The sequence below is a fragment of the Vanacampus margaritifer genome, chromosome 1 (assembly GCF_051991255.1).
Source record: "Vanacampus margaritifer isolate UIUO_Vmar chromosome 1, RoL_Vmar_1.0, whole genome shotgun sequence".
Lineage (NCBI taxonomy): Eukaryota > Metazoa > Chordata > Actinopteri > Syngnathiformes > Syngnathidae > Vanacampus > Vanacampus margaritifer.
This window is the reverse complement of record NC_135432.1, coordinates 68,146,614-68,160,538: the sequence shown is the minus strand read 5'-3', so window position 1 is coordinate 68,160,538 and position 13,925 is coordinate 68,146,614. Positions and strand designations below refer to the sequence as shown.

General features: G+C 43.3%; 1 protein-coding gene across 1 annotated transcript in view; it reads left to right on the top strand.

The window, feature by feature from the left end:
• Positions 1 to 13,925, top strand: part of prkd1 (protein kinase D1) — a 41,162-nt gene that overhangs the window by 8,751 nt on the left and 18,486 nt on the right. The window lies entirely within an intron of this gene.

Sequence of the window (13,925 nt, the reverse complement as noted above, 5' to 3'; positions counted from 1 at the left end):
CATTTCTGCTGACACTTTTAAAAATTAGGACACACAATTGTGAAATTTTGTAATTAATGTGGATACATGATGATTGCATTCTTTTACATCTTTCATTTGGACATGATTTGACATTATTAAATTTTACATGCAATTTTTTTTTCTCATGATGTCACTTCAATGTGGAATTACACGCGTGCGCGCGCGTGCTCAGCATAAGGAGACAGCCACCATTGAAATCCTGACATTGTGGCGCCAAAAGAGACTCAAATGTTTTTTCGGTCCCGCTGAGACATTATTCCATTTCTACGCGTTTTTCCACACTCGCACGCACGCACGCACGCTCACACGCACGCACGCCGTGCCTTTTAATGACACACGGGTCTGCTTGAAGGGCCGCAGAGTGACAGGCCGCTCGTTAAGGTGCTCATATCGCACGCACGCGCGCGCGCCCGCGCACACCCGCTGGTAAAAGCAATGACAAAGTGCGTCGTGTGTTTTGTGCTTTGTTGAGTCCCGAGACAGCAACAAACAACAAAATACGCTTCAGAATATGAATAAGAATAATATTGAGAAATGACTCGACAACACATTCTTGCATTTGTTTTTATTATTTAATCTTAATGAATTCATTTTCACGTGCGGTGATGAACGTTTTTAAATAGACATATTCAAAAACTCTTACATACATATTGTTTTCAATACGTCTGTAATATAATGATTTTTTTTTTTGTTCTATTTGAGAAGTCTGCTTGTCTAACTATAATTTGTAGCTTTTCAATTATTAAAAAGAAAATTGCAAATTTATTAGACGGGGGGGAAAAAAATACCCTACATGACTTCATATCAATGAACCTTTTCTTATAATTTCATATGTCAATTATTCCAGGCCAATTCGGATTTTTGGATTCAATCATAGTCATGTAATGGAATACAGTTTTTGACTGTAAAAAAACAACAACACGTATTTATTTGTATTTGCTATATAGAAGTATAGATTTAGTTTTAAATGTACAATAATGTACCCAAGATAATTGAACACCAGTTGATGTGTCAATTCATTATTCATAAAGTCAGATTCAATGTAATACATTCAAAGTGACGTCATCAAATGTGCTCATATGTAATATATATAAATACAAACACAGAGGCATGCTTTTGAAATTGTCATTGTTTGCATATTTGTTGTGTATTCAAATTCATTTGTTGTCAAATATGAAAAGAGTCGTGAGAAAGATGAATCCGGGTTTTCCTCTTTCGATGCATTTTGTTGAGTCTTTGCTTCATCTGCTCGAATGTGGCGCATTAGTTATTTATTTATGTATTTATGTATTTATTATGTTGCAAATGACAACAGCGTGGAATTTGAAATTTTGAAATTCACGTTCGGTTGTCGTCAATCTGTTTTGTTTTTGAAATGTACGAATCAAGCTGTGAGGTGCCTCAACACAAAAGTAAAACTGTAAACACGGTAAGCCGTCATCTTCATCTTCCTCCTCCTCATCATCGTCTTCTCATCTTCATCTTCTTTTTTTATTTAATCAGCTAATTAATCGACCGCTTTAAGTGCCCGAGTGTGTGAGAAAGACACACACTGGCATATTATTATTATTCATTCCTGCAGCTCACTGCGACGCGCGCGCGCGCACGCACGCACGCACGCGCGCACTGACTGGTGTACACTAACAAAGGAGCTCTCTAATTGGACCGAGACATCAGGAGGTGTCAATCAAATGTCTTTACAAAGCGACAATCTCCTGCAAAAGCCATTATACACCAGCACACACTGGGGAGCTGCTCGCACGCGCGCGCGCGCACGCGCACACAGCCTGTGCGATGGCAAGGGGTCGTAATGAGATGTTGGTGGTTTGATCGGACACCTCCAGGCCAAAAGAAAATCTTCTCACAGCTTTCAGTCTGCTTCTGTGTTTAGGAGACAAAAAGACGTTGTTGTCCTTAAGAAGAAGACTTTTTGGGGGGGGGGGGGGGGTCGACAACATCAAGTGTCAACACGATGATGTTGTGTTTGGGGACACGACATAAAAACCAGCACGTGACGTCAGCAAATAATACGCTAAATATGACGGCTTGTTCATAAAAATGTGGCAAACCCTTTGACGCGTTAAGGAAACTCCAATTCACGTTTGGCCACTCTTGTGTTAAGGAAATTACAATTGATGTTTGAACACGTGTGTGGAATGTTGAGGAAATAATTGTGTGATGAAAGAAGCGCGTTAAGGAACACGCCTTCAAACACGAATTGTCTTTGAAGGCATCTTCAGGACGTTCGTGGCATGTGGCGGCCATTCGTGTGGCATTTTCAGGAAAGGCACGTTCATGGGCGTGCGCGTGCGCGTGCGGCGGCCGTTTGCTTTGACCCGTGTTTGCCTTGGTGGCGCTAAGCTAGCAGGCGAGGCTAGTCATGTGGCGGATGTTGATGCGCCACATGACGAGATATCGCGATATCGGCAGGGACGAGCGACGTCAATGCTGGGGTGGCAGCAAATGACCTTTGTCGTCTTTTGCTCAACTTTGCCAAAGAAAACTTTTTCGACATTTATCCAAAGCCTTGCCACTTTCAACTGTTGGGCTTTTATCTGCCAATGGCACTTATTGCGCACGCGGCACCCGGGCGGCCATCTTGATCAAATGATTCGTTTTGTTTTGTTTTTGCTTTCTTTAATCATTCAAACTTCAACATCCAATTCAAACTGAGCACACCAACCAGAACGGTGACGTCAAACGAGACCCACGAAAAAGGAAACACACAAAACAAAAATAAAATGAAAATAAATTTAAAAAAAAGTGACCAGGAAGTCACTAATCAGGGAAAAATGCTTTTGAAATACACTTTAATGCAAAATTAAAATAAATCCAAATCGATTAATCAATTGAATACTTAATTGATTCAAAAAATATTCGATAGTGACAGCACTAATTTTCATGTTTTAATACGGCTTCTTTTTTTTTTGTGGTCATACTATTATAAAGTGTAATTGCACTTCCACTCCAATAGTGGGCAGTGGTGCTCTCATACGCAGAGAATACATTTAAAGCAATTTTATCAACAAATGATACTGGTTATTAGTTGCCACAGAGAGTTGGGGGGGTACGAAATATTTTTGTCTTTGTGGGGGGGGGACAAAAACATAATTGCGAATGACAAACGTGTGTAAATGTGAGCTTTTGTTTGCGTCTGCACGTGCGTGTGTGTTTGCGTGTGTGTTTGCGTGTGTGAGCACATGCATGCTTTTTATGCGTGTGTTTGCGTACGCATGAATGTGTGTACACCTGCCCGCCTTTGTGTGTGTACTTAATAGCGCGTTCCTCCCATCCTGCCCAAGAAAGAAAGATGGCGGCAATCAATGGCGTCATCCTGCGTTGGCGCGCGCGCACGCAGGGTGCAAAGAAGCACACATGCGTGGAGGGTGTAATTACGAGGCCTCCGCTCCGCCGCCATTGATGTGCAGATGAAGACGGCGCGCTGAAAGCGGCCGTGTGTGTTTTGCGCGTGTGCATGTGTGTGTTGCGCGTGTTTTGCTTTGCGTTCTGTCAACTGAACAGCTGGATTGCCATTTTTCACTCAAATTAGATTTGGCCTCAAGCACCGGCGCTGGGGGGAATTAAAACCCGAGGAGGAAGACGGCACTGGCGCGCTTTTGCCCTTTTGAAAAAGCCACGCATTCGCACGTGATGCGATGCGGCGGCGGCGGGTGGTGGCGGGCGGGCGGCAACGTTTAGCGACGGCGGTGGCGCCGTTGTCTATTCAGCCACGGCTTGCTTCCACTTTGCACTTTTGTCGGCCTTCTTTCAAAAGCGCACAAAGAGCTTCGCCGCTCGTCGCCCATTGGCGGCATCTGCGGCGCAGGCCACGCCCAGGCACGCTTAACGATGTCGACGCCTCGCCAACTTGAGCGCCACCTGGTGTCGCACAACACAAATGATGGGTTGACTTCAGTGCTAAGCTAATGCTAACCACAGAGTGTTGCGTTATGAAAGGTATTTTGTGGCACGTGATGTTAAGCTTATGCTAATCCAATGCTATGCTAATGCTAATTATTGTGATTTGTTGTGTTAATTAGATTTGCTAAGATAATGCTAATGCTAATTATATGTGTTGTGTTATTGTGGCGTGACTGTGACAAGTGTTTTGTGACACACAATGCTAGGCTAATGCTAATGATTGTTTGTCGTGTTATTGTGTTAATTAGATTTGACGTGGCCACGAGAAGCTCTGTTTTGCAGTATGCAATGCTAAGCTAAAGTTAGGCTAGTGCTAAGATAATGCTAATCCAATGCTAGGCTAATGCTAGCGATTGTGTGCCGTGTTATTGTGTTAATTAGATTTGACGTGGCCACGAGAAGCTCTGTTTTGTAGTATGCAATGCTAAGCTAAAGTTAGGCTAGTGCTAAGATAATGCTAATCCAATGCTAGGCTAATGCTAACGATTGTGTGCCGTGTTATTGTGTTAATTAGATTTGACGTGGCCACGAGAAGCTCTGTTTTGCAGTATGCAATGCTAAGCTAAAGTTAGGCTAGTGCTAAGATAATGCTAATCCAATGCTAGGCTAATGCTAACGATTGTGTGCCGTGTTATTGTGTTAATTAGATTTGACGTGGCCACGAGAAGCTCTGTTTTGCAGTATGCAATGCTAAGCTAAAGTTAGGCTAGTGCTAAGATAATGCTAATCCAATGCTAGGCTAATGCTAACGATTGTGTGCCGTGTTATTGTGTTTATTAGATTTGACGTGGCCACGAGAAGCTCTGTTTTGCAGTATGCAATGCTAAGCTAAAGTTAGGCTAGTGCTAAGATAATGCTAATCCAATGCTAGGCTAATGCTAACGATTGTGTGCCGTGTTATTGTGTTTATTAGATTTGACGTGGCCACGAGAAGCTCTGTTTTGCAGTACGCAATGCTAAGCTAAAGTGAGGCTAATGCCAAGTAAATGCTAAGCAAATGTTATATGATATCATGCACAAAATGTTGCAATTGATGACGTACTTACTGGTTGTCTGAGACGGTTTGAGGTGAGTTTTGACGCTAATAATGTGTCATTCAAATCTTGTGTTTCATTTCATAATTGTGACTGCGACAAAAGTGCTAAGCTAAAGCTAATCATAGTATTGCTTACCTTCACTGCCGTGACACGTGGTCACATGGTGGTGCTTGCTGGCGCCACCTGCAGCCTTACCAAAGCAGAAAAGGTCTCATGTCGTTTTTTCCTTTCTTCCTACAACACTGAAGACTTTTCATTAGCTTGTCAAATATTGATCTTTAAAATGAATTTGTCAGTGCATGGAAATCATCGAGCAGAGTTGAAGGCTCGTCGATTGGCCTGCAGGTGGCAGCAGAGATCAGCGAAGAGCAACACTGGCCAGGTTGGGAACGTTTCAAAACGACAGCCATGTTTTCTGCATGAATCCAAAATATTTGCATTCGTCTTGCAATATTTTGCATGATGACGACACAAACGCTCTTTTGTCAACGTTCATCTTTTCCGCTTCGAATGCGACGACGTGTCTGCCACTGAACTGCAGTATTTCTGATCCTAAATGAGGTTTTTTTTCATTCATTTTTGATTTGTTTAATAAGTCGATGTTTATTGAAGACGGTTTCTGCAGAATAAGCTAGAAATAACGATATATGGGAATAATGATTTGATTCAGACGGGCTAAAATGTGAAATGTTTTTCCATAAAAAGTCAGCAATTTGTCATGTTGGTGTTCTGGTTTTGTTAAACATATTTTTAACACTTTCTTTATTGAGTTTTCGCAAAGAAAAAACCCCCGAATGTTTCCGTTTCTTCCATTTGAATTTGTTTTTATGTTTAAAATTGCAAACAACAGACCAATAACGTGTTTTTCTTTCTTTCTTTTTTTTTATTTATGAGCAGCTACGATGAACAATGTTTTGTTTTGTAAATTTAATTGTAAAACATTGATAACATTTTTTGTTTTTTACTACATTATTATTATTAATAATAATAATAAATATTTTTAAATTCAAAATATTTGTATTATTATTTTTTTTTTTTACATAGAAACCAGTAGATGGAAAGACTTATATAGTGTATATTATTAAGTTGTTTTTTGGGGGGGTCAATGGCAGTGAATATGAAAATTGTGCTGCAACTAATGCTTATTTTAATAATCGATGACTGTAAACTGCTTCCCTTTAATGGCAAACATTTCAAAGTGAGGTTTGCTGTCTGAAAATAGAAAATAAAAAAAGACAAGAAAAAGCGTTTTTTTAAATGATTATTTAATAATTAATAATCCGTCTGCTTTCATGGAAGACCGGATGATCAATTAAACAATTCATTGGTGTTGAGAGGATGCGGTCGTGATTGATTCTTAAAAGACTTCTTTTTTCTTTTTTTTAAATCATGTCAAAGAATTGAGACCAAAACACCATTTTGTGTTTATTTTGACGACAAGGCGAGCTAACGATCTGGTGTGTTGTTGTTGTTTACTTTTGGACTTTTGTGTGGCAAACAATGGCGGAAGGATGTCTGGCGTGTTGTTGTGTTGTCACTCGCTTGTTGTGACGTGTCGTCCTCAACTTGTGTTTACACGCCGCCCAGCAAACATGGCCGTGTTGTTTTGTTCCCGCTCACACAAGCAATTATTTCACACGCACACACAAGCACGTGCGCTGACTTTGAAGACAGTCGGCAATAACAATTACACACCTTCATTAAGCAGCCAGCATGGCAGTGTGTGTGTGTGTGTGTGTGTGTGTGTTTGGAGCTAACACACACACACATGCAGAACTAAAAAAAATGTGAGGCAATCAGTTGCCAAACTTTTTTTTCTTCAGTTTATTATAACGCCAAACGTATCATATGAAATGCAAGACATTTTGAGCCCTCGATTTCAGGAGTAGAATAAATATAGTGTTTGTTTTTTAAAACCCTGACGTATATGATCCGACACATGCATTGCGCGGATAATCCATTAGAGGGCAGCATCAGCCAGCTGATGGCTTTTCCTGCAACCTTGTAAGGGCGGAAGAGAGGAGGGAGCACCGGGGGACGGGCAGCACCCCGGAACCCCAGGCCCGGCAGGGAAAGGTCCGGGTCGTCGGTTGACAGTTGGAAATGTTAAAAGCATTGACACCGGATGCATCAAATATGACAAAAAAATCTAAAGTCGTATGTGGAAGTTGATTTTCTTTTTTATCTTTTTTTTTTTTATTACTCTTAAAGGACCAATGAACATTTACAAAGAATGAGAAAGAATTTCTCTCATCCATTTCATGGTTCAGGCTTTCTAGGGTTAAAAGTTTGACATAAAGGTTGGCTAAAAAACAAACTTGTATTTTCTCAGTATTTTCAAAACACTGCATTCACTTGTAAAACTAGGAAACAAGAACATCATTTGACGTTGACAAAACGTTATGAGGTTGTGTTGTAATTAGACCGATATGTCAAAAACGCATTCTTATAAGAAATTTTTGCCATTCCCATTTAGTACAATTCAGAATCGATTTTAAATGTCCCCAAATCGATTTTATTTCAATTATTTTATGCTGTCTTTGCCCTTGTTTGTGTGTGGCAGCAGAGTATAAGAGATCAACCAGGGCCATGTTGAAACAAGCTCTTTTCTTCTCCACTGTTTCCAACAGATTTGTCAATAATGCTAATGCTAACTTCTGGCCATGTGTAGCGAATGCAACATGAGCGAGCCAGCGTCTCATTTTGTGGAAAGCGCAACTTGCATCTCAAATTAGAAATGATTATAAGAATGAACGTCTCCAAGGAGTTTTCCTCAGGTGGCTCGCAGCCCATCTGGATGCACCTGGAAGTGTGTGTGTGTGTGTGTGTGTGTGTGTGTGTGTGTGTGTTGAACAAGTCGCCACATGTTTCCACCAGCGGACGAAAGACAATTCCTGCAGGACAAATCATTACTTCTTGTTTTTAGCACAAAACGTCCAAGCTAGGCTAACTTAGCCACGTCCTCTTAGTGATGTATAGAAACTATACTTAACATCTATTTGATTATATATAATTACGTTGTAAATATAGACAGCGACATGCATGAAAGTAACGCGTTTAATAAATGTTTGCCTTTTATGACTTTCAAAATATTTGTTCATGTCAAAATAGTGGACTCATTTTTTTTTTCTCTCCGTTTTAAATGACGCAAGTCATGAAGTGATTAGAAAACAAGGAGGATGCGATCAATAAATGTTGACGACGTCCTCAAAACAACACACGTCGAAAGAATGATCACATGACGAGTGCTCGTCACATTCGGCGGGCAAAAAATAAGAATATAAATGCTTTTTTATTTGATTTAAAAATTGTTTATCTCATTTTAAAATGAAAATGAATGAATTAATCACAATGAATCAAAATTCTAAGATGTAATTATTCTGATTAAAAAAAGATGTGATAAGAATCGTTTGACAATATTTATTATGATTTACTATATAAATGTGTCACATTGTTTGTAATGCGATGAATGCAAATCACATGCATGACGTCGTGTTAGCGGTTGAATGTACGACGTGTCGGCCATGTGTGTTGTTACCGTGGCGACGCAGCACAACGACTTTTCATGCGAATGATCCGTCTAAAGTTCTTTTTAAAAAGAAAAGAAAAAAAAGATGCGAAAATCAAGCCAGCTCGTCGCCTGCTAGCTTAATTGCTTTCGCTGTGTGTGTTAGCTTCATTATCACGCACACACACAATACGGCAACATTTGCTCCTGGGGGAGCGTGTGCACGTGCGTGTGTGCGGACAGGTGACACGCACGCACGCACGCACGCACGCCAGCATGTTTGACACAGGTGAGCAGGTTCTCGCTCGCTTATTAAGTCTAACGAGGCTTCATGCGTTGCAGCCGCCGGGAATTTGATGCTCATGAGATCGGAAACAATTTCACGCTGCGCGCGTGTCGCAGATGTCTATTTGACAGACGAGCAAATGTCCCCAAAACCAGACGGCAGCCATGTTGCGTTGCCACTGTTACTTCCCATTTGAGTTGGGGATTGTCTGCAAAGGTGCGAGAGGTCGCGGGTGTGTTTCCGGCCTCCGCGAGGGGTCGCGTCACGAGAGACTCGCCAACTTGGCTCTCGTTCGTCCGCTGCGTTCGAGGACGCTGGGAAGTCCCATTTTCACGGGAAGGCCCCTTTCGCACCCATGAGGTAGAGGTTGTGGGTTCCGCCCCTAATGCTGCTGATGCCGTCAGCGGTGGAATGTAAAAGTGCTTGGAGGGTCTCGTAAGGTGGGAAAGCGGCGTAGAAACGGAAAAGCGTTTAGCATTTAGCATATAGGAGTGTGTGTGTATTATTTCTTTGAATTATCGCTCTCTATTCTGTTGTTTTTCTTTACTGTAAACTGCAGCTGGACGCAGTCCAGGAAAAAGTTCCCCACGGGAAAAATCAAAGTATATCGTATCGTATCATTTCAACTTGGAAATCACAGTTGCGAAGTCAGAAAAAAAACAACTCCGACTTAAGTGAAAAGAATCGATTGGGCAATAAATCGTTTCCATGTTTAAACCTCCATCTTGGATGGAAATATTCAACGAAACATCTTTCTCGGGGTTACGCTTGAATGTTTTATGAATGCAACGTGAAGCCTTCATATTTTGATGAAACAGAATTTGTTAAATGAAAAAAAAAAAAGGGGGGATTTGGTGTTGAGTTGCACTTGAAATCGGCCTCACTTGCTTTCACGCACACACAAAAGCGCGGACGTAAACGTCTGCTTGCCTGGGGAATAAATAATAATAATAATAATGCAACTCGCCATACATTTGTAGCTTCAAAAAAAAGTAGAAAAGCAAAATTACTAACAAGGAAACATCACATTCATGTGTAGCAATTCATTACTTTTTAAGAATAAAAGAAAGAAAGAAATGAAATGAAATATCCACACTTGCACCCTTGCAAGCGCACGTACACACAAACAAGCATTTATAACAAATGCGCACGCACGCACACGCACGCACACGCACGCACTCCAGCACCTGTGCTGATGAAGCTGCAGAACGTCATCCTTCAGCTTGTCAATCAAAAGCTTTGCTAATGGGCCTCTCGATTCCCAACACACATACACGCACGCACACACACACACACGCACACACACACACGCACACAACGACAGCTGTACCTGCAATCATCCCACGCACACTTCAGGAAACAAGATGGCGTTGGAGTGAAAGTGACAAAAAGCGAAGCGAGCATCCAGAGACGCTACATTAGCACAGCGCTAACCTTGTTAGCTCGCTGCTAACATGCGCACTTTGCCTTGAAAATAAGAATCCTCTGCCAATACTTTCTATGTGATGTCACTTCCTGTATGTTGTGTACGTGCTACATGCTAACGTGGCTAGCACCAGTGGGGAGGATCATGTAGCGGGTGTAAAACACTTTTAAAAAAGCATTGATTTGAATCTTTAATAGGCTCTTTTGTCAATCATTTTCAAATAAACAAAAAATATAGAAACTTTTGATCAATCCATGTAAAATTTTTTTTCAATTTTGCTCCCCACCCCCCATTTTTGTTAAGCCACGCCCACCCCGGGTTAAACCACGCCCACTGCCCGTTTATACCACGCCCACCCCGAACACAGATACAGATTCATCCCTCAAGCTAAATAGACTTTTATTGGCGTGGCTAATTTGTGTCATGCTAATCTGTTAGCATGTTAGCCAAGCACATCCCCGCGGCTAAGCGACGTGATTGCGCGAGATCGATGACGGACGAGTCAAGAGTGGTGAGCGCTTAATGTGCACAATCTCAAACGAAGTCACACACGCGCGCGCGCGCGCACACACCGATCAAGACCAGGCAAAGGTGCGAGCGTGTTTGCGGAGACTTCGTCAGCTGACCCTGCAGCCAATTAGGCGGAGGCAGGCAGACGTGAAGCGCGCACAACTGCCGCAATTAAATACACGCACGCAAAGCTAGCAAAATAGCTTTTGTTGTTTTTTTGGCGTCGTTGAACTTGCACGACAGCGTCGCCGCTTCCTGTCGGAAACACGACGACCACGTCGACGTCAGGAGCAACCTCGCAAAGGCGCGAGGACTTTGTTGGGTGGAGACTTTCACAGCGCGTAACTCCTCGCTGTCCTCGCTGTCCTCGCTGTCCTCGCTCTCCTCGCTGTCCTCGCTGTCCTCGCTCTCCTCGCTGTCCTCGCTGTCCTCGCTGTCCTCGCTGTCCTCGCTCTCCTCGCTGTCCTCGCTGTCCTCGCTGTCCTCGCTGTCCTCGCTGTCCTCGCTGTCCTCGCTCTCCTCGCTGTCCTCGCTGTCCTCGCTCTCCTCGCTGTCCTCGCTCTCCTCGCTGTCCTCGCTCTCCTCGCTGTCCTCGCTCTCCTCGCTCTCCTCGCTGTCCTCGCTGTCCTCGCTGTCCTCGCTGTCCTCGCTGTCCTCGCTCTCCTCGCTCTCCTCGTTCTCCTCGCTGTCCTCGCTGTCCTCGCTCTCCTCGCTGTCCTCGCTGTCCTCGCTGTCCTCGCTCTCCTCGCTGTCCTCGCTCTCCTCGCTGTCCTCGCTGTCCTCGCTGTCCTCGCTCTCCTCGCTCTCCTCGTTCTCCTCGCTGTCCTCGCTCTCCTCGCTGTCCTCGCTGTCCTCGCTGTCCTCGCTCTCCTCGCTGTCCTCGCTCTCCTCGCTGTCCTCGCTCTCCTCGCTGTCCTCGCTCTCCTCGCTCTCCTCGCTGTCCTCGCTGTCCTCGCTGTCCTCGCTCTCCTCGTTGTCCTCGCTGTCCTCGCTCTCCTCGCTGTCCTCGCTGTCCTCGCTGTCCTCGCTCTCCTCGCTCTCCTTGCTGTCCTCGCTCTCCTCGCTGTCCTCGCTCTCCTCGCTGTCCTCGCTCTCCTCGCTCTCCTCGCTGTCCTCGCTGTCCTCGCTCTCCTCGCTCTCCTCGCTGTCCTCGCTGTCATCACTGTCCTCGCTGTCCTCGCTGTCCTCGCTCTCCTCGGTGTGTGCGCCTCGCCAGGATTGGAGTTCCTCGCGCACACAGGAAGTGCTTTGACACCCTTCAGCCCTCCCGTCTCCACGGTTGCTATTCCCGTCACTGGTGTGTGTGTGTTGTGTGAAAGTGCTAAAAACTCAACTTGTTTTGCGTTGTTGTGCAAACGTTTGGAGGCAAAGTTTGCCGACGCCGCTCGCAAGTTGACGCGCAAGAGCGGCAGGAAGTCTGCAACAGTTTTGAAATGTTTTTTTTCTTTGTTGATGTGAATGAGTGCTCGTGAATATTATTTTGCTTAATGAGCATCCATTAGCTCGTTGCTAGCCTATCGTGCCAAATGCCGTAGAGGGGCTATCGAGATTAGCAATAGCGCGTAACTAAATGGAAGTCCATTTTTGTCATTTAACGAGAGCGAATTTGAAGTTCGTTGAGAAATGGGCGGCACGCTACGCGGCTGGCTAGCACGTCCGCCTCACAGTTCAGAGGTCGTGGGTTTGAATCCGGGCTCCGGCCTCATGTTTCTCCAAGCGCTCCCATTTCCATTTCCAAAACATGCACGCTTGCTTCATGAAGTCTCGAAGTTGGTGTGATTGTGGGTGCGAATGCTTGTGGATGCCCCGCGATTGGCCGGCCACCGCTTGAGGGCGTGACCCGCCTACTGCCCCAAGACAGCTGGGAGGGGCTCCGGCGCGCCCGCAACCCTCGTGAGGATAAACGTTTCGCATCAGGGATGGAGGGATTGTTGAGCAATGCAAATTTCCAGCCGCACGTTTTGATTCCAGTTTGAAGAAGTGCGAAACTAAAACTGAACGGAAACGATTGTCGAAAAGGGCCCCAAAAAAGTTTCTACATTTAGAGGGGGGGAAGGAAAATGGGAATTTTGCCAATGGAAACAGGTTTTGCAAATTACCGCTGGCAAGACCGGATCCGCGTTTTTGACCGGATCTGACGTCACGCGTTACGTTCGTCGTCCAAAGCAAACCGAAAACTTTTGGGGATGAATTCAAGAAGCGAATATTCATGAAAACAGCAAAGAAACACGACGGTTGGTCAAGATTGACCCAAGAAAACTCTTCCGATGACATCGTGGCGCGGCGCTTCCTGCTCCTCCTCCTCTTCTTCTTCTTCTTCTTCTTCTTTTTTGAAATGATTGTCGGATCGCATCTCGATGACGCGTCGCTTCAAAAATTCCAAACGCTAGGACGGAAACCCGACTCCAAGATGGCCTCCTTCATTCCTTTCATTTTTACTTTCTTAGCAAGTTCGTCGTCAACCACATGTTGTTTTGTGAAAAGCTGCCAACTGTAGTTAGTGAAGGTGTTTTATTAGTTACTAGTTTTTGTTGGTCAGTTCTTTTGTTGGCTTGTTAATTTCTTCATTTCTGTTCAAGCCATCAAGTCAGTCGGTCATTTTGTAATGGAAGTAAAAAGTGAGTCATTTTAAGTCAGCTCGTCAGTTAGCTAGTAATTATCTATGAACCTAGTTAGTTAGTTAGCTTGTTAATAAAGCTCTTTATTGTCGTTAGTCAATAGTTTTGCTAGCTTGTTGAAGTCAGTCAGTCACTTTAGTTTAGTTTCTTTGTTTGCAAGTTAGTCTGTCTTTTTTTAAAGCTTATTAGCTTCTTTGTTAACCTAGTAAATTATATATATAGTTAGTTTGTTAGTAAAGGTGCTTTAGTTTATTTGAAGTACTTTTTTATTCGTTATTTTGTTGTTATCTTGGTAATATTTGTTACCGAGTCAGTTGGTGAGCTGGCTAATTAGTAAGTTAATAATTGACTGTAGTTATTTAGTAAGCTCGTCTATTAGTGAGCTAGTAAATGTGCTCCATATTTAGTTTGTTTGTAAGTTACTTGTCAAGTCAGTTAGTTAGTGAAGATCCCAAACACACTTAAAATACACTTTTAAACAATATTGCTTGTTATGTCAACTCACAGTAACTCTTACTGTCAAGAAATGAAACTATTGTATAAAATGTACAACTTCCTATTATAATTATTATTATTTTTTTAAATCAAATCATCTTGA